Source organism: Engystomops pustulosus, chromosome 3 (assembly GCF_040894005.1).
Source record: "Engystomops pustulosus chromosome 3, aEngPut4.maternal, whole genome shotgun sequence".
Lineage (NCBI taxonomy): Eukaryota > Metazoa > Chordata > Amphibia > Anura > Leptodactylidae > Engystomops > Engystomops pustulosus.
This window is the reverse complement of record NC_092413.1, coordinates 146,084,522-146,106,546: the sequence shown is the minus strand read 5'-3', so window position 1 is coordinate 146,106,546 and position 22,025 is coordinate 146,084,522. Positions and strand designations below refer to the sequence as shown.

The window sequence follows — 22,025 nt, the reverse complement described above, 5'->3', positions numbered from 1 at the left end:
GACTAGAGCCTTTTTCAGCGATTTCTTAGGCCCAAGATGAGGGTGAGGCCTGTCACGGGTGCCCCCGTGATCCGAGACAGGGATTGCGGGCGCACCCATGTCCCTCTGTGTGCCCCCGCTCCCCGGACTCACCTGTACTGGCTCCTGCTCCCTAGAGTGTGCACTCGACGGCTGTCGAAAATTTAAAGGGCCAGAGCACTGCTGATTGGTGCGCTGGCTGAACACCTCCTCTTTATAATCCCGCACTGCCCTTCCTGCCCTGCCGAATCTTTGTGTGCCAGCACCATTGAGAAAACTTTCCTGAGGATTTCCTGCATTCCTGTGTGTTCCTGCTCCTGAGTTCTGCGTTCCTGTGTTCCCGTCCCCATCTGCCTGGACCTCCCGTTGCTAACCCCGGAATGGACTTGACTTTGCATCTCTGCCGCCTGCTCTAAACCCTGACCACTAGACTGTCAACCTCAACCTCAGCTGCCACCACAGGCTAGTCGCACCTGTGGAACGACCTGGTGGTACCCTGCCACAGCAAGTCCATCCTTCTTTGCGGTGGGCTATGGTTAAGACCAGGTACCATTTAGACTCCTTTCCCAGGTGTCGGCTAGTACCACCTCCTGTGGTGGTCCAGAGGATCCACTGATCCTGACAACAATCCACAGTTGCCACACTTTATTTATCAGAAGAACCAGCCACCATAGCCATAAATACCTCTATACAGAATATTTGTAGCATGTCTTGAGCCGATACAGATATGGTGGGCATAGGCTCCATAGGTGTTAATGTAGACTGAAGCCCCTCAAGCTCATTTGCATCCTTCTTCCTGGTGGTAGATATCCTTTAAGAGCCACAGCACATTTTTGTGTGTTTTTTCTCCATGTTCAGAGAACCATTTATTGGCTACTTTTCTCAATTAGAGTTTTTTTTTACTGTTTAACATAGTGCACAGTAGATGAAAGAAAAATAAGCGGATGAGGTTAAAAATATCATTCAACTGTTATTCAAAGTGTTAACTTTATTATGTGGGTCAGTGGAATAACAGAAATAACTAATCTTTATTCTTACCAATTAAAAAAGAATTATTAGTATTGTCATATGTGTAAAGCCAAATTTTTTTGTAGGGAAAGTTGTATTTTTTTATTGGTATCATATAAAAGTTATAAATGATAAATACAGTCCATTCCATTTTTTGGAGGAGGCAGTGTGATAGAAACGCTATTCTTGCTTTTAATAATTTTTTTTTATAGTGTTCTCCTTGTGGGAGTAATAACATGATAGTTGGTAATTGTGGACATAAACAGATTTACATTTTGAATATTTTTGTTCCTCTGGCCAAACCACCCCTTTGAAAACCTTTCCAAGATTGTTTCAACATGTAATATTCTTATAAAGGTGTCTGCTATAGCAACATACAGTTGTTTGTACCACAGTTACTTTTAACATGCATGGCATCATGATGTTACTGGGGCACTAACTGGTTGATTGAGGGCACATCTGGGAGCATAATTATTTAATTGCTGCAATTGCCATTAACCATGAAATCTAAGGAATTTTGCCCTAAAAATTCATGTCCGGCTCTCTAAAAAGTGACATGTCGAAGTGACATGATTAGGCTTGTTGGAAGGTTAAGCAGACAAACAAAAACAAAAAAAGGATTGCTCCAGAACTCAAAATAGAAGTATGTCTATTACTGTTGTTTTTTTTAACTTTTTTACAACTTTTTTTCTTTTTCTATGTACAAAGCTGAGGAGGGCTTGGAAGTATAAATTGACGCCAATTTACTATGCACAGTTTAGACAAATTTAAATAGTTTTTGACAATTTAATATAGGTTTTATTTATTATTATTCATTTGCGCTATTCTTACACCAATTACTTTTTCAGCTGTGCAAGGTGTCATTTGTTGTGGGATGTGATGGAGTTTTCATTGCTACCATTTTGGGGACTGTATGAACTTTTGATCACTTTTTATAAAATGTTATGTATTGTAAAAAGAGGAAAAAATGTTGTTTTGGACATTTAGGTGCTATTTACCATTACAGGGTTTCCCACTGGGAATAATGTCATAATGCGTTAGAGGTTAGAATTCACACTTCACCTTAATTATTTTTATATTATATTCTGAAAATTTTCTAAACATTTTCTAAACATTTTAAAGGGAACCTGTCACCAGTATACCCCGATTTTAGCCCTCCACCCTTCCCCATAGAGCATTGCATGTACACTACTAAACATCTTTTGTTGCAAAAATCGGCTTTACAGAGAAAAAGATAACTTATATTTTACCTTTGAAAAACCTGTGCAGTGTGACTACTCCAGTCGCCAAATGGGCGGGGTTGAAGAGGAGTATATTCCCCCCACCCTCTGGAAACGTCTCCTCACTGCCGCATTTTCAAATCAATATTACCGCCCCTCATCCGCCCTTCGTCTTCATTTCAACGCCCCCTTGCTCGGCCCTACTGTTGACGTCACCTACTCACGTCCCGCCTGCTGCCCGCAACTCTCGCTGACCGCATCTGGCATTCTCGCGCCTGCGCGGTCAGCATCGCTTGTGCTCTGCGCATGGACATGCGCAGATGAAGCGGTGCCGGCCGCAAGGTCCCCGCATTCATCTGCGCATGCGCCACACTACGCTGCCAACTCGCACTAGTTACGTTGTTTGCGTAACCCACAGCGCCTCTCTGTCTATTCTCCCAGTTCCTACTCAGTCAGTGATTGCTCCTGACAGGGTGAGGCTGCAGATACAAACCTGTGAGGGGGCTGACTGTATTAGTATAGTGAGATCCAGACTGGCACATTATATACTGGGCAACTTTATGGCATATAATAGACCGGGCAGTGTGGCTGGCATATAAAATACTGGGCATGTGGATGGCATATAATAGACTGGGCATGTGGATGAAATATAATATACTGGGAATGTGGATGGCATATAATATACTGGGAATGTGGATGGCATATAATATATTGGGCATGTGGATGGCATATAATAGACTGGGAGTGTGGATGGCATATAATATACTGGGAATGTGGATGGCATATAATATACTGGGAATGTGGATGGCATATAATATATTGGGCATGTGGATGGCATATAATAGACTGGGCAGTGTGAATGGCATATAATATACTGGGTATGTGGATGGCATATAATAGACTAGGCAGTGCGGATGGCATATAATAGACTGGGCATGTGGATGGCATATAATATACTGGGCATGTGGATGGCATATAATATACTGGGCATGTGGATGGCATATAATAGACTGGGCAGTGTGGATGAAATATAATATGCTGGGCAGTGTGGATGGCATATAATAGACTGGGCAGTGTGGATGGCATATAATAGACTGGGCATGTGGATGGCATATAATATACTGGGCATGTGGATGGCATATAATATACGGGGCAAGTGGATGAAATATAATATACTGGGAAGTGTGGATGGCATATAATATACTGGGCATGTGGATGGCATATAATGAAAATGCGAAGAGTTAGGATAGCATAATGTCCTATAAGGTGCCATCCAGCATACGCAAGCCCCAATTATATGACAACCACATGCAACTGTTATATCCCAACTACTTGCCCGTTATATGCCAGCCACCTCCAAGTAAATATCCCAGCCACACCGCCCAGTCTATTATATGCCATCCACATGCCCAGTCTATTATATGCCATCCACATGCCCAGTATATTATATTTCATCCACATGCCCAGTCTATTATATGCCACCCACATGCCCAGTATTTTATATGCCAGCCACACTGCCCAGTCTATTATATGCCATAAAGTTGCCCAGTATATAATGTGCCAGTCTGGATCTCACAGTCAGCCCCCTCACAGGTTTGTATCTGCAGCCTCACCCTGTCAGGAGCAATCACTGGAAGAATAGACAGAGAGGCGCCGTGCGAGTTGTCAGCGTAGTGTGGCGCATGCGCAGATGAATGTGGGGACCTTGCGGCCGGCACCGCTTCATCTGCGCATGTCCGTGCGCAGAGCACAAGCGATGCTTACCGCACAGGCGCGAGAATGCCAGACACGGTCAGCGAGAGTTGCGGGCAGCAGGCGGGACGTGAGTAGGTGACGTCAACAGTAGGGCCAAGCAAGGGGGCGTTGAAATGAAGATGAAGGGCGGATGAGGGGCGGTAATATTGATTTGAAAATGCGGCAGTGAGGAGACGTTTCCAGAGGGTGGGGGGGAATATACTCCTCTTCAACCCCGCCCATTTGGCGACTGGAGTAGTCACACTGCACAGGTTTTTCAAAGGTAAAATATAAGTTATCTTTTTCTCTGTAAAGCCGATTTTTGCAACAAAAGATGTTTATTAGTGTACATGCAATGCTCTATGGGGAAGGGTGGAGGGCTAAAATCGGGGTATACTGGTGACAGGTTCCCTTTAAGGGTGAGGTTTAATTTAACATGGACTATTATTTTGTGATGTAAATGATAACAAAACAGGACCACTATGTTTCATCTTAAACTTTCTATAGTAAAAAATAGGCAAAATTGAAATGTTATATTTTTACTTTTTCATTTATAATTCCATTTTATCAAAAAAGAATGTAATAAACATCGTACACTTCCATGTATAAAGATACCAAGCACGTGTACTTTGTTTAACTCTTATCATCGGTGTAAGACTTGGAATTCATACCTTGGTTCTCCCATACATTTTAGGGTAGAGTAGTAAATAGTAAAGACATGTAAGGTAACAATGAAAATTAAGAGACCAGAATTTGTTTAAAAGTATCCATTAAAAGATTTTTTTCTAAAGTTACACAAAAAAGATAAAGTAATAAAAAGTAACATATAATGTTCAGGGTCACTAGAGGTTGTGTTGGTTATGATTAACAGGTTAACCAGGATATAAAACATAAATAACCCTTTCAGTGAAGACCATGAGGCAGTCCTATGACAATTCATCTAATAGCTAGGTTTTAATCAGGGCAAAGAACTTCTAAACAGTATACCAGAAGTTAATTTTTCATGTGGTCTACCATTTAAAATGAAAAGCCAAGAGTTGTCTTCTTCCAAGGGAAAACAATGATCAGTGTATTAAAATTTGAAAACTACATTTAGTTTTGAGAGGCAGATATTCTATAGATTTAAAGCTTGTTTCACGTCAATTTGTTTTAGAAATGACTTCCAGCCTGCATTAAATTTTACTGTTATTAATCTATGTCTTATGTGAAAATGTATTTAAAATATGTCCACAGACATTGTCCACTGATTTCAAGAAGAACAGCAGATCCTAGAACTGCTGTAAAGAAACCCTAGGGGGTGGTCCAAGGCACTGCTTCTTCCCCGGACTGCCCCTCCCACTTCACAGGCCGGAGGTGACTGGCAGGCTTCATGCGGCAGGCACCGCCTCCTGGTCCCACCCCCCATGAATACGCCAGACCACTTTGAGCGCAGTCCGCCATTCCTATTGTACTGTGCGGAAGTGTCTGCTAGCTTTATCGGAGGGTTCCGATTAAGCTAGCAGTTTATCACCGCTAAAAATGGGGTAGCACTAAAGTGTCCTAGTGACTTTTTTATGTCTCTTTTAGATGACATTATGGGGCACATTCACAAAGGGTTTGCGCAGGTTTTCTGTCAGACTTTGCACATTTGCATACATTTTGGGGAGCAGCTGCGCTTGCCACCATACAACACAAATTAGGGGGCGCTCCAGCACTCAGTCAGACCATACGCCAGATTTATCATGCAAAGTCTGTTGCATGCCCTATGTTTAAGGTGCACCACAAAAATGTTGGTGAACTCTGTCGGGCCTCTGCAGGGAATAGCCTGATTCATGATTTCTGGCACACGTTCTTAATGAATCTGTTGCATCCAGCATTATGCACTGCATAGTGCAGTTTCCTACATTCTTAGTTAATGTGTCCCCATATGTTCAACCATATTATGAACTCTATTTGTATATACTAGCCACACTAGCTTGGTCTATGTGTAATAACCATGTAAGAGATGAGAAATTATGAGATTATTGTGGTTTGCACCAATGGAACTAAGGGCACTGCCGCCATGTGAACAAGATGCTTCTTGGCAGCAGTGCCCGCAGTTCCATTGGTGCTTATCTCATAATTTCTCATCTCTTACATGGGCAATCCGTTTCTGATGATTTGGTCATGTGATTTGACCAAATTGGAATTTGGATTGCATATGGAAAGGAAAAATGTAAATATCCTTTTGTTTAATCAAAAACGCTTGCATCGCATTTGAGTGCCAAGTGACGTGTATTCAACTATTGCTATGTGTAATAACCAAATGTTGTCAGTTAGTATACAAAGACTAAAATCAAGAGAAAATAGAAGTTTACCCCCTTAACTTTTGTAAGGTCATTTACATCTAGACTTATGGGGCTGTATATTTAAAAGGCATGGATAGATTCTCCTGTACCTTTTCTTTTCTGTTGGGCACATCACTGTAACATGTACATTTGACAACTTAAATATAAGATACAATTTACAAAAAAAATAACTGAACTTTCAATTTATTCCTTGGCTAAAAAGTAAAATATTCTGCTTGGCTTGTCCCATTATTTTAAAACATTCAGTAGGCCATGACCATCTGAGTTTAATTTAGGCCTCTCTAAATGTAAGAAGAAAAGGTCTGAAAATCTGCTGCATATCCACACATGTGAGCAACTGTACATTAATTAATTTGTGAACAAACACTTTGGTGTTCGGGGTATTGAAGTTTTCTGAAAAATAAGCAATAAGATAAGTGTTCTTCTTTCTATCAAGTTTATACAAATAAAGCATAAGCTGCTTTTTATCAACATAAACACTTTAATAACTCCTTAAAACATTGAACATAAAAAGAATAAAAAAAAATATGTACAGTATGTATATGGATGTATACACAGTGGTGGCCAAAAGAATACTCGTTTTCTTCCAGAAAATGATTGCAATCACAAATTCTTTGGTATTAATATGTTCATTTATTTTGCTTGAAATGAAATAAACACAAAAGAGAATGAAAAAAAAAAGTCAAATCATTGATCATTTTACACAAAACTCCAAAATTGGGCCGGACAAAAGTGTTGGCACCCTCAGCCTAATACTTGGTTGCACAACCTTTTGACAAAATAACTGCAAACAACCACTTCCGGTAACCATCAATGAATTTCTTACAATGCTCTGCTGGGATTTTAGACCATTCTTCTTTGGCAAACTGCTCCAGGTTCCTGAGATTTGAAGGCATCTTCTCCAAACTCCCATTGTGAGATCTCTCCACAGGTGTTCTATGGGATACAGGTCTGGACTTATTTCTGGCCACTTTAGAAGTCTCCAGTCCTTTCTCTCACACCATTTTCTTGTGCTTTTTGAAGTGTGTTTTGGGTCATTGTTCTGCTGGAAGACCCATGACCTCTGAGGGAGACCTAGCTTTCTCACACTGGGCCCTACATTAAGCTGCAAAATGTGTTGGTAGTCTTCAGACTTCATAATTCCATGCACACGGTCAAGCAGTCCAGTGCTAGAGGCAGCGAAGCAACCCCAAAAGCTCAGGGAACCTCCTTCATGTTTGACTGTAGGGATCGTGTTCTTTTCTTTGAAGGCCTCTTTTTTTCCTGTAAACTATTGCTGCCTTTTCCCAAAAAGCTCTACTTTTGTCTCATCTGACCAGAGAACATTCTCCTAAAACGTTTTAGGCTTTCTCAGGTAAGCTTGGCAAACTCCAGCCTGGCTTTTTAATGTTCCTGTGTAAGAAGTGGGGTCTTCCTGGGTATCCTACCATACAGTCCATTTTCATTCAGATGCCGATGGACACTGTTGTACCCTTGGACTGCAGGGAAGCTTGAACTTGTTTGGATGTTAGTCGAGGTTCTTTATCCACCATCCACACAATCTTGTGTTGTAATCTCTCGTCAATTCCACATCTAGGGAGGTGCCACAGTGCCAGGGGCTTCACACTTCTTCATCTAGGGAGGTGCCACAGTGCCATAGGCTTTACACTTCTTGATGACACTGTGCACGATAGACACAAGAACATTCAGGTCTTTGGAGATGGACTTGTAGCCTTGACATTGCTCCCTCGCAATTTTGATTCTCAAGTCTTCAGACAGTTCTTTGGTCTTCTTTCTTTTCTCCATGCTCAATGTGGTACACACAAGGACACAGGACAGAGGTTGAGTCAAACATAATCTATTTTAACTGGCTGTAAGTGTGATTTAGTTATTGCCACCACCTTTAAGGTGCCACAGGTAGGTTACAGGTAATGTAAATTACACAAATTAGAAAAGCATCATATGATTTTTCAAACAGTGCCAATACTTTTGTCCACCCCCTCTTTTTATGTTTGGTGTGGAATGTTATGCAATTCGGCTTTTTTGACAATTCTTTTTGGGGTTTTCCATTGAAGACAAATTAAATGAAAATAATATCAAGGAATTTCTGATTGTTTTTTCCAAAACATGATTGCAGAGTATTATCTGACAGAATTGCAGTGGTGCCAATACTTTTGGCCACCTCTGTGACCCCGGTTCTGTGTTTGACTCTGATCCTGTTCCGCCTGCCCTGACCTCCTGCTTTGTTCCTGACGTTGATCCTGTGCTGCCTCTCTCAACCTCCTGCATGTCTTCGACCACGAACCTGGGTCCACTACCCCTGGAGCCTGACACCTTGTAATGCAGCTCTGCTATTGAGGCATTTTTTTAGCCAGCACAGTCTACAAAGGGAATAGGAATAGGATGTATACTTGTCTTTCTTTTGTGTTACTTTGTGTAGTGATTAAAAAAACATATATGATCTACATTTACCTGGATTTTTGTTTTGAGTTAAAAAAAATTTTTATCGTCTAAGTCGTAATCTATCAGACAACTAAGAAATAGCTGTACATTTATGTCATTTTATTAAGCATACACATAAGTAAATCTTGGTAGTGATGTTAACTATCTCCCCCAATAACTAACTGGCAGAAGATGAGATTATTATATCATGTGTTTTGTCCATTGGAGGCATACAAAGCCTGGTTATGGACCGATTTATCACTTTATGGACAGACAGCCTTCAGGTATAATTGACACTTACCATACAACTTTTAGAAGAAATGTTATATACACATAAAACAGGAAATGTCTGCAAGACTGGAGGCTACAACAATCCATGATTAGACAAGCTGCCTGCAAACTCATCCTATCTGTGAAGCACAGTAAGGGAAGCAACATGATTTGAAGCTGCTTATCAATATTGAGGGAACAATAAATACAACAGTGTATCACAACATTTAACAAGAATATCTTTACTGTGCTGCTGCTATATTTCCGGTACAAAGTGGGAGGGAGGAGAGCAGAGGGACTTGGAGGGGCTCTGGTGACAGAGGGAGACCCTGCAGTTCATTTACATAAAAACATTTAATAAAAGCACAATGATCTAAAGCACATGAGTAAATTATTGGATTATGTACAAGTTAGACAATTTTCTAGACACCATAGGCACCGCCTACCGATATTGTTTATATAAGTATGAAGCAGGTTGTAACTTGTTAAAGTGTAACCATCATTCTGAGCAATAAAATACTAAAATACATAATTCTGCTCCAGGTGTCCCTGGGAATCATTCCTCAAAGTATTTTGCCTCTAGGTCCTCATTTAGTACCTCTTTTGGCCCATCACCTCATCACAAGCACCTGCTGCTGACCAATGACACCATATCTATCTATCTATCCCATATCTATCCATCTATCTCATATCTATCTATCTATGTACAAAAAGAAAGTCCAAGCAGCACAAACCTTCAGAGAAAAAGAAAATTGGGTGCAGGCAACCCAGGACCGGGCCTCAGGTCCTCCAGTAATAGTATAAAGAAAGCGGGCAGCACTCCGTTGTAGATAAAAGTAAAAAAGTGTCTTTATTCCATAGTGAGCAACTGTGACAGCGACGTTTCGGCTCTGCAAGAGCCTTTCTCAAGCCATTCAAACAGTGAAATGGTGGCCATATTTAAATACAACAGGTGATCACATGACAAATTGGGATACTCCCACCATTTTTGTATAACTGTGATATAATGCTTATTACATAGTCAAATTACATATCGTGAACATTAAACATAGTGCACAATGTAAAATACATGTATATGTATGTGATAGACGTTAAAATTGTGTTATATATAACAAACAGCTTTATTAGTGACACAGATTAGTCCAGCCATTGGTCTTGTCTGTGTAAAGGTGCTCAAGTGCTTCTGTGTTGACAGCAATGCTTCCCAGCTGTTTCCACGTGTCGACCTTCCCTGATCAGCAACAATGTTCTCCGATACATATAAAAAAATTTTTTTGAAAAAAAATTTTTTTGAAAAAATTTTTTTGAAAAAAGAAAAAAAATTTTTTTTAAAAAAAGGAAGAAAAAAAATTTTTTTTGAAAAAAGGAAGAAAAAAGGAAGAAAAATGCTCCATGGAACGCAAGCTGAGCGCCAAAATGTGCGCATAAAAAATATGTCGCACGGTGGGACACACACTATGCGCCTGGTTCTGCGCATGTGTATTATGCCCCAGCAAGAGCGTCTGGTGCTATGGAAACCAAAAAATGAAAAATTATCAGATACAACATAGATAATTCTGGAATGCAATATTCATGCAATTTACATAAAGGAAAAGTCCACGATGTGTCAGCCATAAATCAGGACCAATTGGCTGTGATAACAACCATGTTGGATGCACGTTGATATTGATTCACCAACGATTGTATAACTCGCAAATATAAGGGACGACCTTGCTGAATATACCCCTAATAATAAACGGGGCAGACGGCATCATCAATCCCCTAAGTTTTTGACTGTACTTGTATAAAAGACAGTGTGGTCCCTGGCTAGACACACCAACCGTAACCTATGAAAGAACAACAATATACAAAATATAGGGAAATGGATGGAAATACGTTTACCATAGCACTTGACAATTGCATGAACGGCGCATCGATTTGCGCTCTTGAAGCACCAAATGACAAAAGAATATTTTAGGAGTTGTGTAGGGAGGCTTCCACGAGGAGACATCTGGGATAGGCTCATATTCTAAAAGAAGAAAAAAAAGACATATAATGTCAAAATTGTTATATCACAGAAAGTTACTCATTGCTACTCTGATGATGGACTATAGAAAAGGAACTACAGCTGGATCAACAGGATCATAGGGACCAAAGTTTAAAATCCACATTGAGACCCTGTGGTCTCAGTGTGTCAAGGGTATAGATCCAATGTAACTCACGCTTTTTTAGAATAGCTACTCTATCACCACCACGTCTAGGAAGTGGCACGTGATCGATGAGACGGAAACTGAGATGTTTCTCTAGATGTCCAGCTTCTGAAAAGTGTTTCGGTACCGGGAGATCTTTGCGGTTGGATCGTATCGTGTATCTGTGTTGGTTGAGGCGCGTCTTAAATTCAAGTGTCGTTTCTCCCACATATAATAGCCCACATGGGCAACTTAAAATATAGATCACAAAAGAGCTATCACATGTCAGGTAATGTTTAATGTCATAACGTTTGCCTTTATGTTCGAAAAAGGAACCTTTAGTCATATATTTGCAATTGATACACTTGCAACATGGAAAACAACCCTTCTTAAGTTTGCCCAGTATGCCTGGTTGTATGCTGCTTCTGCGTGGACCAATGTCTGCTCTAACTATTCTATCCTTGACCTTTTGAGCATTCCTGTAGGACATTAATGGTGGAACTTGGAATTCAGGCGCAATTTTATTGCAACCTGTTAGTTTAGACCAATGTTTATTGATTATTCTAGCGATGTTATGGCTCTGGGTATTATAGGTGGTAACAAAAGGTATTCTATCTTGTCGTTTTTGTGTGCTATTTGTAGAAAGTAGCTCCCCCCTATTCTTGGTGTTTGCTTTATGTAGGTTCATCTCAATGATGTGCTTAGGGTAACCTCGTTTCCTGAATTTGTCAGTCATTGTCTGTAAGTTTGTCTGAAGTTTTTGTGGTTCACTGGTAATTCTTATTACTCTTAACAATTGACTATAGGGCAACGAGTTGATAGTTTTGCGGGGATGGCTACTCTCGTAGCGGACCAGAGTATTCCTGTCCGTTGGCTTCGTGAATATATCAGTCTCGAGTGTGTTGTTACTGATGGATACTGTGACATCCAAGAACTGTAGTTGCGTTTCAGAGGAAACTACCGTGAATTTAATTGACTCATCAATGGTGTTCACAAAATCATGAAACAATTCTAGTTGTTGTTTAGTGCCTGTCCACAGGAGGAAGACGTCGTCTATGTACCTCCACCACCTTAGGCAAAACCGAAAAAGTGGGGAGGCATAGACGACATCTTCCTCCAGTACCCTCATTACAATGTTTGCATAGGTTGGTGCCATGTTGGCACCCATGGCAACCCCCATGCGTTGTACAAAGAAATCATCTCCAAAGAGAAAATAATTGTTCGTAAGGACAAATTCCAACAATCTGAGAACAAAATCTTGCGCGTTAGGGGTAAACATCTTAGTCTTCAATAATTTGTCAACTGCATTCAAACCTCTCTGATGATCAATAGAAGTATATAGAGATACCACATCAAAGGAAACAAGTAGGATGTTATCAAAAGAAGTAATATCAACACTATTCAGCTTATTGATAAAATCAGTGGTGTCTCGTATGAATGAAGCGCCTGAGGTTGATAGGTCATTGAGTGCCCTGTCCAAAAAAGTTGCAACATTAGAGAAAATAGAATTGGTGCCGGAGACAATTGGTCTACCCGGTGGATGTAGTAGATCTTTATGAATTTTTGGTAATGTATATAACACCGGTGTGACAGGGTTTTCAATAAGCAGAAATCTATGCATATCATCATCAATAATCTGATGTGCTAATGCTTCATCTAAAATGGATCTGAGTTTCCTTATGAGAGAGAATTTGGGATCACATGAAATTTTTTGGTATACTTTGGAGTCAGCCAGTTGTCGGTTGATCTCCGCTACATACGAGCTGGTATCCATGACGACGACAGCACCGCCCTTATCAGCCGATTTGACGGTGATGTCGCCGTCACGGGCCAGCTCACACATAGTAGAGACCTCACCACTGGTTAAATTTGGGTGACTCAGTGGCATGTCTTTAGTGGTGTCACGTAGTGTTGCTATATCCATTTGAACAGCAGAAGCAAAAGCCTCAATATGTGGCATTTCAATGTCAGGAATGAATGTACTTTTGTTACGTAATTGGAACTGTCTGAGATTAAGTTCAGACGACCTCTGTCCTGGTGTGAAAGTTTGTGTGTGAAAAAAGTGTTTCAATTTAATACTACGAATAAATTTCTGGATATCAACCTCAATTTGGAACCAATCTGGGTGTGAAGTTATGCAGTATGACAATCCCTTAGATAATACACTCATTTGGTCAACAGTTAGAATTTTGGAAGAAATATTTACCACCAGTTCATTTAAGTCCTTTTGCGTAGTGCCATTTTGGGTGCTGGTTGACTCGACCTCGGTGGGATGGAATTTCTTGGACCTGTGGTGTTTACGTCCTCCCCGTCTTGTTCGGGTACGTCCTGGGTATGTGCGGTCTTGGGGGTCCCTAAAAAAGGGGTAGATTGATCCTTGCGTTGTTTGTTCTGTGAACCTGAAGTGGATCTGGTATGGGCGGTTTTTCCTCTATATTTGATGTTATCCCTTTGTTTGGGAGGGAGGTGTTCAGATTGCCAATTGTAAATATGTTCACTTTTGTAATCCTCAATGTCACGTATCCATTTATTACGCTTGGTAAGTTCTTGTTCAGATTTGCCAGTTTTCACATGCGTCTGAACCGTAGCCAAAAAATCGTTATACTCATCTGTGGTCAAAATCGACTTCAATTGTGTGTCCATCTCAGGAAGATTAGTTTCCAATGCAGTGATCTCCCTTTTTAGAAATTCAATATTCAGTAAAATTAAATCCATGGCATATTTATTGGAAATTTGAGCAAATTTCATGCAAAATTCTTTATCTTGCGCAAAAAGTGTGGGCGAGACTCGAGACCGCATGCCTCTCGGTATCATGTGATGTTTATAATACTCACTTAATGTGATGAGATGCAACTGTAAGCTGGTGAGTCTTTTGGATTCATTTTCAAATTTACGTTTGAGTTCAGCCGTTCCAGGCGTAGTGAGGAAAGTGGAATCACCTGTTAGGCCATGTAGGATCCTTTCGCCGTCCGCATCAGTGTAGGCAAAACTCTGGAACCCATTGCTGTGGGTAGACTGTTCCATTGTGATGAAACCGAAGAAAACAAAGAAAAAAGTTCTAGGGTGCACGCTTTTAGCAGCCAAAAAATACAAAAAGAAAGTCCAAGCAGCACAAACCTTCAGAGAAAAAGAAAATTGGGTGCAGGCAACCCAGGACCGGGCCTCAGGTCCTCCAGTAATAGTATAAAGAAAGCGGGCAGCACTCCGTTGTAGATAAAAGTAAAAAAGTGTCTTTATTCCATAGTGAGCAACTGTGACAGCGACGTTTCGGCTCTGCAAGAGCCTTTCTCAAGCCATTCAAACAGTGAAATGGTGGCCATATTTAAATACAACAGGTGATCACATGACAAATTGGGATACTCCCACCATTTTTGTATAACTGTGATATAATGCTTATTACATAGTCAAATTACATATCGTGAACATTAAACATAGTGCACAATGTAAAATACATGTATATGTATGTGATAGACGTTAAAATTGTGTTATATATAACAAACAGCTTTATTAGTGACACAGATTAGTCCAGCCATTGGTCTTGTCTGTGTAAAGGTGCTCAAGTGCTTCTGTGTTGACAGCAATGCTTCCCAGCTGTTTCCACGTGTCGACCTTCCCTGATCAGCAACAATGTTCTCCGATACATATAAAAAAATTTTTTTGAAAAAAAATTTTTTTGAAAAAATTTTTTTGAAAAAAGAAAAAAAATTTTTTTTAAAAAAAGGAAGAAAAAAAATTTTTTTTGAAAAAAGGAAGAAAAAAGGAAGAAAAATGCTCCATGGAACGCAAGCTGAGCGCCAAAATGTGCGCATAAAAAATATGTCGCACGGTGGGACACACACTATGCGCCTGGTTCTGCGCATGTGTATTATGCCCCAGCAAGAGCGTCTGGTGCTATGGAAACCAAAAAATGAAAAATTATCAGATACAACATAGATAATTCTGGAATGCAATATTCATGCAATTTACATAAAGGAAAAGTCCACGATGTGTCAGCCATAAATCAGGACCAATTGGCTGTGATAACAACCATGTTGGATGCACGTTGATATTGATTCACCAACGATTGTATAACTCGCAAATATAAGGGACGACCTTGCTGAATATACCCCTAATAATAAACGGGGCAGACGGCATCATCAATCCCCTAAGTTTTTGACTGTACTTGTATAAAAGACAGTGTGGTCCCTGGCTAGACACACCAACCGTAACCTATGAAAGAACAACAATATACAAAATATAGGGAAATGGATGGAAATACGTTTACCATAGCACTTGACAATTGCATGAACGGCGCATCGATTTGCGCTCTTGAAGCACCAAATGACAAAAGAATATTTTAGGAGTTGTGTAGGGAGGCTTCCACGAGGAGACATCTGGGATAGGCTCATATTCTAAAAGAAGAAAAAAAAGACATATAATGTCAAAATTGTTATATCACAGAAAGTTACTCATTGCTACTCTGATGATGGACTATAGAAAAGGAACTACATTGTTCCATTTGACATTATATGTCTTTTTTTTCTTCTTTTAGAATATGAGCCTATCCCAGATGTCTCCTCGTGGAAGCCTCCCTACACAACTCCTAAAATATTCTTTTGTCATTTGGTGCTTCAAGAGCGCAAATCGATGCGCCGTTCATGCAATTGTCAAGTGCTATGGTAAACGTATTTCCATCCATTTCCCTATATTTTGTATATTGTTGTTCTTTCATAGGTTACGGTTGGTGTGTCTAGCCAGGGACCACACTGTCTTTTATACAAGTACAGTCAAAAACTTAGGGGATTGATGATGCCGTCTGCCCCGTTTATTATTAGGGGTATATTCAGCAAGGTCGTCCCTTATATTTGCGAGTTATACAATCGTTGGTGAATCAATATCAACGTGCATCCAACATGGTTGTTATCACAGCCAATTGGTCCTGATTTATGGCTGACACATCGTGGACTTTTCCTTTATGTAAATTGCATGAATATTGCATTCCAGAATTATCTATGTTGTATCTGATAATTTTTCATTTTTTGGTTTCCATAGCACCAGACGCTCTTGCTGGGGCATAATACACATGCGCAGAACCAGGCGCATAGTGTGTGTCCCACCGTGCGACATATTTTTTATGCGCACATTTTGGCGCTCAGCTTGCGTTCCATGGAGCATTTTTCTTCTTCCTTTTTTCTTCCTTTTTTCAAAAAAAATTTTTTTTCTTCCTTTTTTTAAAAAAAATTTTTTTTCTTTTTTCAAAAAAATTTTTTTTCAAAAAAATTTTTTTATATGTATCGGAGAACATTGTTGCTGATCAGGGAAGGTCGACACGTGGAAACAGCTGGGAAGCATTGCTGTCAACACAGAAGCACTTGAGCACCTTTACACAGACAAGACCAATGGCTGGACTAATCTGTGTCACTAATAAAGCTGTTTGTTATATATAACACAATTTTAACGTCTATCACATACATATACATGTATTTTACATTGTGCACTATGTTTAATGTTCACGATATGTAATTTGACTATGTAATAAGCATTATATCACAGTTATACAAAAATGGTGGGAGTATCCCAATTTGTCATGTGATCACCTGTTGTATTTAAATATGGCCACCATTTCACTGTTTGAATGGCTTGAGAAAGGCTCTTGCAGAGCCGAAACGTCGCTGTCACAGTTGCTCACTATGGAATAAAGACACTTTTTTACTTTTATCTACAACGGAGTGCTGCCCGCTTTCTTTATACTATTACTGGAGGACCTGAGGCCCGGTCCTGGGTTGCCTGCACCCAATTTTCTTTTTCTCTGAAGGTTTGTGCTGCTTGGACTTTCTTTTTGTATTTTTTGGCTGCTAAAAGCGTGCACCCTAGAACTTTTTTCTTTGTTTTCTTCGGTTTCATCACAATGGAACAGTCTACCCACAGCAATGGGTTCCAGAGTTTTGCCTACACTGATGCGGACGGCGAAAGGATCCTACATGGCCTAACAGGTGATTCCACTTTCCTCACTACGCCTGGAACGGCTGAACTCAAACGTAAATTTGAAAATGAATCCAAAAGACTCACCAGCTTACAGTTGCATCTCATCACATTAAGTGAGTATTATAAACATCACATGATACCGAGAGGCATGCGGTCTCGAGTCTCGCCCACACTTTTTGCGCAAGATAAAGAATTTTGCATGAAATTTGCTCAAATTTCCAATAAATATGCCATGGATTTAATTTTACTGAATATTGAATTTCTAAAAAGGGAGATCACTGCATTGGAAACTAATCTTCCTGAGATGGACACACAATTGAAGTCGATTTTGACCACAGATGAGTATAACGATTTTTTGGCTACGGTTCAGACGCATGTGAAAACTGGCAAATCTGAACAAGAACTTACCAAGCGTAATAAATGGATACGTGACATTGAGGATTACAAAAGTGAACATATTTACAATTGGCAATCTGAACACCTCCCTCCCAAACAAAGGGATAACATCAAATATAGAGGAAAAACCGCCCATACCAGATCCACTTCAGGTTCACAGAACAAACAACGCAAGGATCAATCTACCCCTTTTTTAGGGACCCCCAAGACCGCACATACCCAGGACGTACCCGAACAAGACGGGGAGGACGTAAACACCACAGGTCCAAGAAATTCCATCCCACCGAGGTCGAGTCAACCAGCACCCAAAATGGCACTACGCAAAAGGACTTAAATGAACTGGTGGTAAATATTTCTTCCAAAATTCTAACTGTTGACCAAATGAGTGTATTATCTAAGGGATTGTCATACTGCATAACTTCACACCCAGATTGGTTCCAAATTGAGGTTGATATCCAGAAATTTATTCGTAGTATTAAATTGAAACACTTTTTTCACACACAAACTTTCACACCAGGACAGAGGTCGTCTGAACTTAATCTCAGACAGTTCCAATTACGTAACAAAAGTACATTCATTCCTGACATTGAAATGCCACATATTGAGGCTTTTGCTTCTGCTGTTCAAATGGATATAGCAACACTACGTGACACCACTAAAGACATGCCACTGAGTCACCCAAATTTAACCAGTGGTGAGGTCTCTGCTATGTGTGAGCTGGCCCGTGACGGCGACATCACCGTCAAATCGGCTGATAAGGGCGGTGCTGTCGTCGTCATGGATACCAGCTCGTATGTAGCGGAGATCAACCGACAACTGGCTGACTCCAAAGTATACCAAAAAATTTCATGTGATCCCAAATTCTCTCTCATAAGGAAACTCAGATCCATTTTAGATGAAGCATTAGCACATCAGATTATTGATGATGATATGCATAGATTTCTGCTTATTGAAAACCCTGTCACACCGGTGTTATATACATTACCAAAAATTCATAAAGATCTACTACATCCACCGGGTAGACCAATTGTCTCCGGCACCAATTCTATTTTCTCTAATGTTGCAACTTTTTTGGACAGGGCACTCAATGACCTATCAACCTCAGGCGCTTCATTCATACGAGACACCACTGATTTTATCAATAAGCTGAATAGTGTTGATATTACTTCTTTTGATAACATCCTACTTGTTTCCTTTGATGTGGTATCTCTATATACTTCTATTGATCATCAGAGAGGTTTGAATGCAGTTGACAAATTATTGAAGACTAAGATGTTTACCCCTAACGCGCAAGATTTTGTTCTCAGATTGTTGGAATTTGTCCTTACGAACAATTATTTTCTCTTTGGAGATGATTTCTTTGTACAACGCATGGGGGTTGCCATGGGTGCCAACATGGCACCAACCTATGCAAACATTGTAATGAGGGTACTGGAGGAAGATGTCGTCTATGCCTCCCCACTTTTTCGGTTTTGCCTAAGGTGGTGGAGGTACATAGACGACGTCTTCCTCCTGTGGACAGGCACTAAACAACAACTAGAATTGTTTCATGATTTTGTGAACACCATTGATGAGTCAATTAAATTCACGGTAGTTTCCTCTGAAACGCAACTACAGTTCTTGGATGTCACAGTATCCATCAGTAACAACACACTCGAGACTGATATATTCACGAAGCCAACGGACAGGAATACTCTGGTCCGCTACGAGAGTAGCCATCCCCGCAAAACTATCAACTCGTTGCCCTATAGTCAATTGTTAAGAGTAATAAGAATTACCAGTGAACCACAAAAACTTCAGACAAACTTACAGACAATGACTGACAAATTCAGGAAACGAGGTTACCCTAAGCACATCATTGAGATGAACCTACATAAAGCAAACACCAAGAATAGGGGGGAGCTACTTTCTACAAATAGCACACAAAAACGACAAGATAGAATACCTTTTGTTACCACCTATAATACCCAGAGCCATAACATCGCTAGAATAATCAATAAACATTGGTCTAAACTAACAGGTTGCAATAAAATTGCGCCTGAATTCCAAGTTCCACCATTAATGTCCTACAGGAATGCTCAAAAGGTCAAGGATAGAATAGTTAGAGCAGACATTGGTCCACGCAGAAGCAGCATACAACCAGGCATACTGGGCAAACTTAAGAAGGGTTGTTTTCCATGTTGCAAGTGTATCAATTGCAAATATATGACTAAAGGTTCCTTTTTCGAACATAAAGGCAAACGTTATGACATTAAACATTACCTGACATGTGATAGCTCTTTTGTGATCTATATTTTAAGTTGCCCATGTGGGCTATTATATGTGGGAGAAACGACACTTGAATTTAAGACGCGCCTCAACCAACACAGATACACGATACGATCCAACCGCAAAGATCTCCCGGTACCGAAACACTTTTCAGAAGCTGGACATCTAGAGAAACATCTCAGTTTCCGTCTCATCGATCACGTGCCACTTCCTAGACGTGGTGGTGATAGAGTAGCTATTCTAAAAAAGCGTGAGTTACATTGGATCTATACCCTTGACACACTGAGACCACAGGGTCTCAATGTGGATTTTAAACTTTGGTCCCTATGATCCTGTTGATCCAGCTGTAGTTCCTTTTCTATAGTCCATCATCAGAGTAGCAATGAGTAACTTTCTGTGATATAACAATTTTGACATTATATGTCTTTTTTTTCTTCTTTTAGAATATGAGCCTATCCCAGATGTCTCCTCGTGGAAGCCTCCCTACACAACTCCTAAAATATTCTTTTGTCATTTGGTGCTTCAAGAGCGCAAATCGATGCGCCGTTCATGCAATTGTCAAGTGCTATGGTAAACGTATTTCCATCCATTTCCCTATATTTTGTATATTGTTGTTCTTTCATAGGTTACGGTTGGTGTGTCTAGCCAGGGACCACACTGTCTTTTATACAAGTACAGTCAAAAACTTAGGGGATTGATGATGCCGTCTGCCCCGTTTATTATTAGGGGTATATTCAGCAAGGTCGTCCCTTATATTTGCGAGTTATACAATCGTTGGTGAATCAATATCAACGTGCATCCAACATGGTTGTTATCACAGCCAATTGGTCCTGATTTATGGCTGACACATCGTGGACTTTTCCTTTATGTAAATTGCATGAATATTGCATTCCAGAATTATCTATGTTGTATCTGATAATTTTTCATTTTTTGGTTTCCATAGCACCAGACGCTCTTGCTGGGGCATAATACACATGCGCAGAACCAGGCGCATAGTGTGTGTCCCACCGTGCGACATATTTTTTATGCGCACATTTTGGCGCTCGGCTTGCGTTCCATGGAGCATTTTTCTTCCTTTTTTCTTCCTTTTTTCAAAAAAAATTTTTTTTCTTCCTTTTTTTAAAAAAAATTTTTTTTCTTTTTTCAAAAAAATTTTTTCAAAAAAATTTTTTTTCAAAAAAATTTTTTTTCAAAAAAATTTTTTTATATGTATCGGAGAACATTGTTGCTGATCAGGGAAGGTCGACACGTGGAAACAGCTGGGAAGCATTGCTGTCAACACAGAAGCACTTGAGCACCTTTACACAGACAAGACCAATGGCTGGACTAATCTGTGTCACTAATAAAGCTGTTTGTTATATATAACACAATTTTAACGTCTATCACATACATATACATGTATTTTACATTGTGCACTATGTTTAATGTTCACGATATGTAATTTGACTATGTAATAAGCATTATATCACAGTTATACAAAAATGGTGGGAGTATCCCAATTTGTCATGTGATCACCTGTTGTATTTAAATATGGCCACCATTTCACTGTTTGAATGGCTTGAGAAAGGCTCTTGCAGAGCCGAAACGTCGCTGTCACAGTTGCTCACTATGGAATAAAGACACTTTTTTACTTTTATCTACAACGGAGTGCTGCCCGCTTTCTTTATACTATCTATCTATGTACCTACCTAAGTAAAACTTCAGCACAGCACATGAGGGGACAGCTTGCAGACTTGGAGAGTCTCTCCTGCCATTTCCTGCTGTGGAGTGTGAGGTGATGGGGGGAGGGAAGGCTGCAGTTTCTTTCTGTGTGCATTATTTGTTTATACACAAGTGTAGGGGAAGCTGAGGGAGAGATAGTTTAGGTGTTTGGTTATTACATTAGTTAGAGCTTCTCTCTGCACAGGGACTGAGTGCTGGAGCAGTGAGACATGAGGTAATAAGCTGATTGCTGGGAGAGAAATGGGGGCGTATCTCTAGCTCCGTAGTCTAAGCTCCTTTCTGAAGATGGGATGTGCTTAGCAACAGCTATCTGAGAGACTACTGACATCTAGAAAGGAGAAATATTTGGGTAACTAATCCAATTGCAAAAGGGCTTAAAATTACCTGCCCTACAACATATCAAATGTTTTTTGAAACGATGGTTACACTTTAAGCATCTTGCATGAATTAAAACATAAGGATGTTCTAATTAGAATTTTCACATTTTGAAAATGAAATTATTATTCAGC

General features: G+C 40.0%; 2 long non-coding RNA genes across 2 annotated transcripts; one reads left to right on the top strand and one right to left on the bottom strand.

The window, feature by feature from the left end:
* Positions 1-13,406: 13,406 nt before the first annotated feature.
* Positions 13,407-14,814, bottom strand: LOC140120570 (uncharacterized). Its single transcript, XR_011853878.1, has 2 exons — positions 14,001-14,814; positions 13,407-13,843 (listed from the first exon to the last, which is right to left on the bottom strand). It is a non-coding gene; the product is annotated as an uncharacterized lncRNA (long non-coding RNA).
* Positions 14,815-16,445: 1,631 nt separating this feature from the next.
* LOC140120569 (uncharacterized) lies at positions 16,446-17,837 on the top strand. The gene is made up of 2 exons (XR_011853877.1): positions 16,446-17,243; positions 17,401-17,837. It is a non-coding gene; the product is annotated as an uncharacterized lncRNA (long non-coding RNA).
* The last annotated feature ends 4,188 nt before the right edge of the window (positions 17,838-22,025 follow it).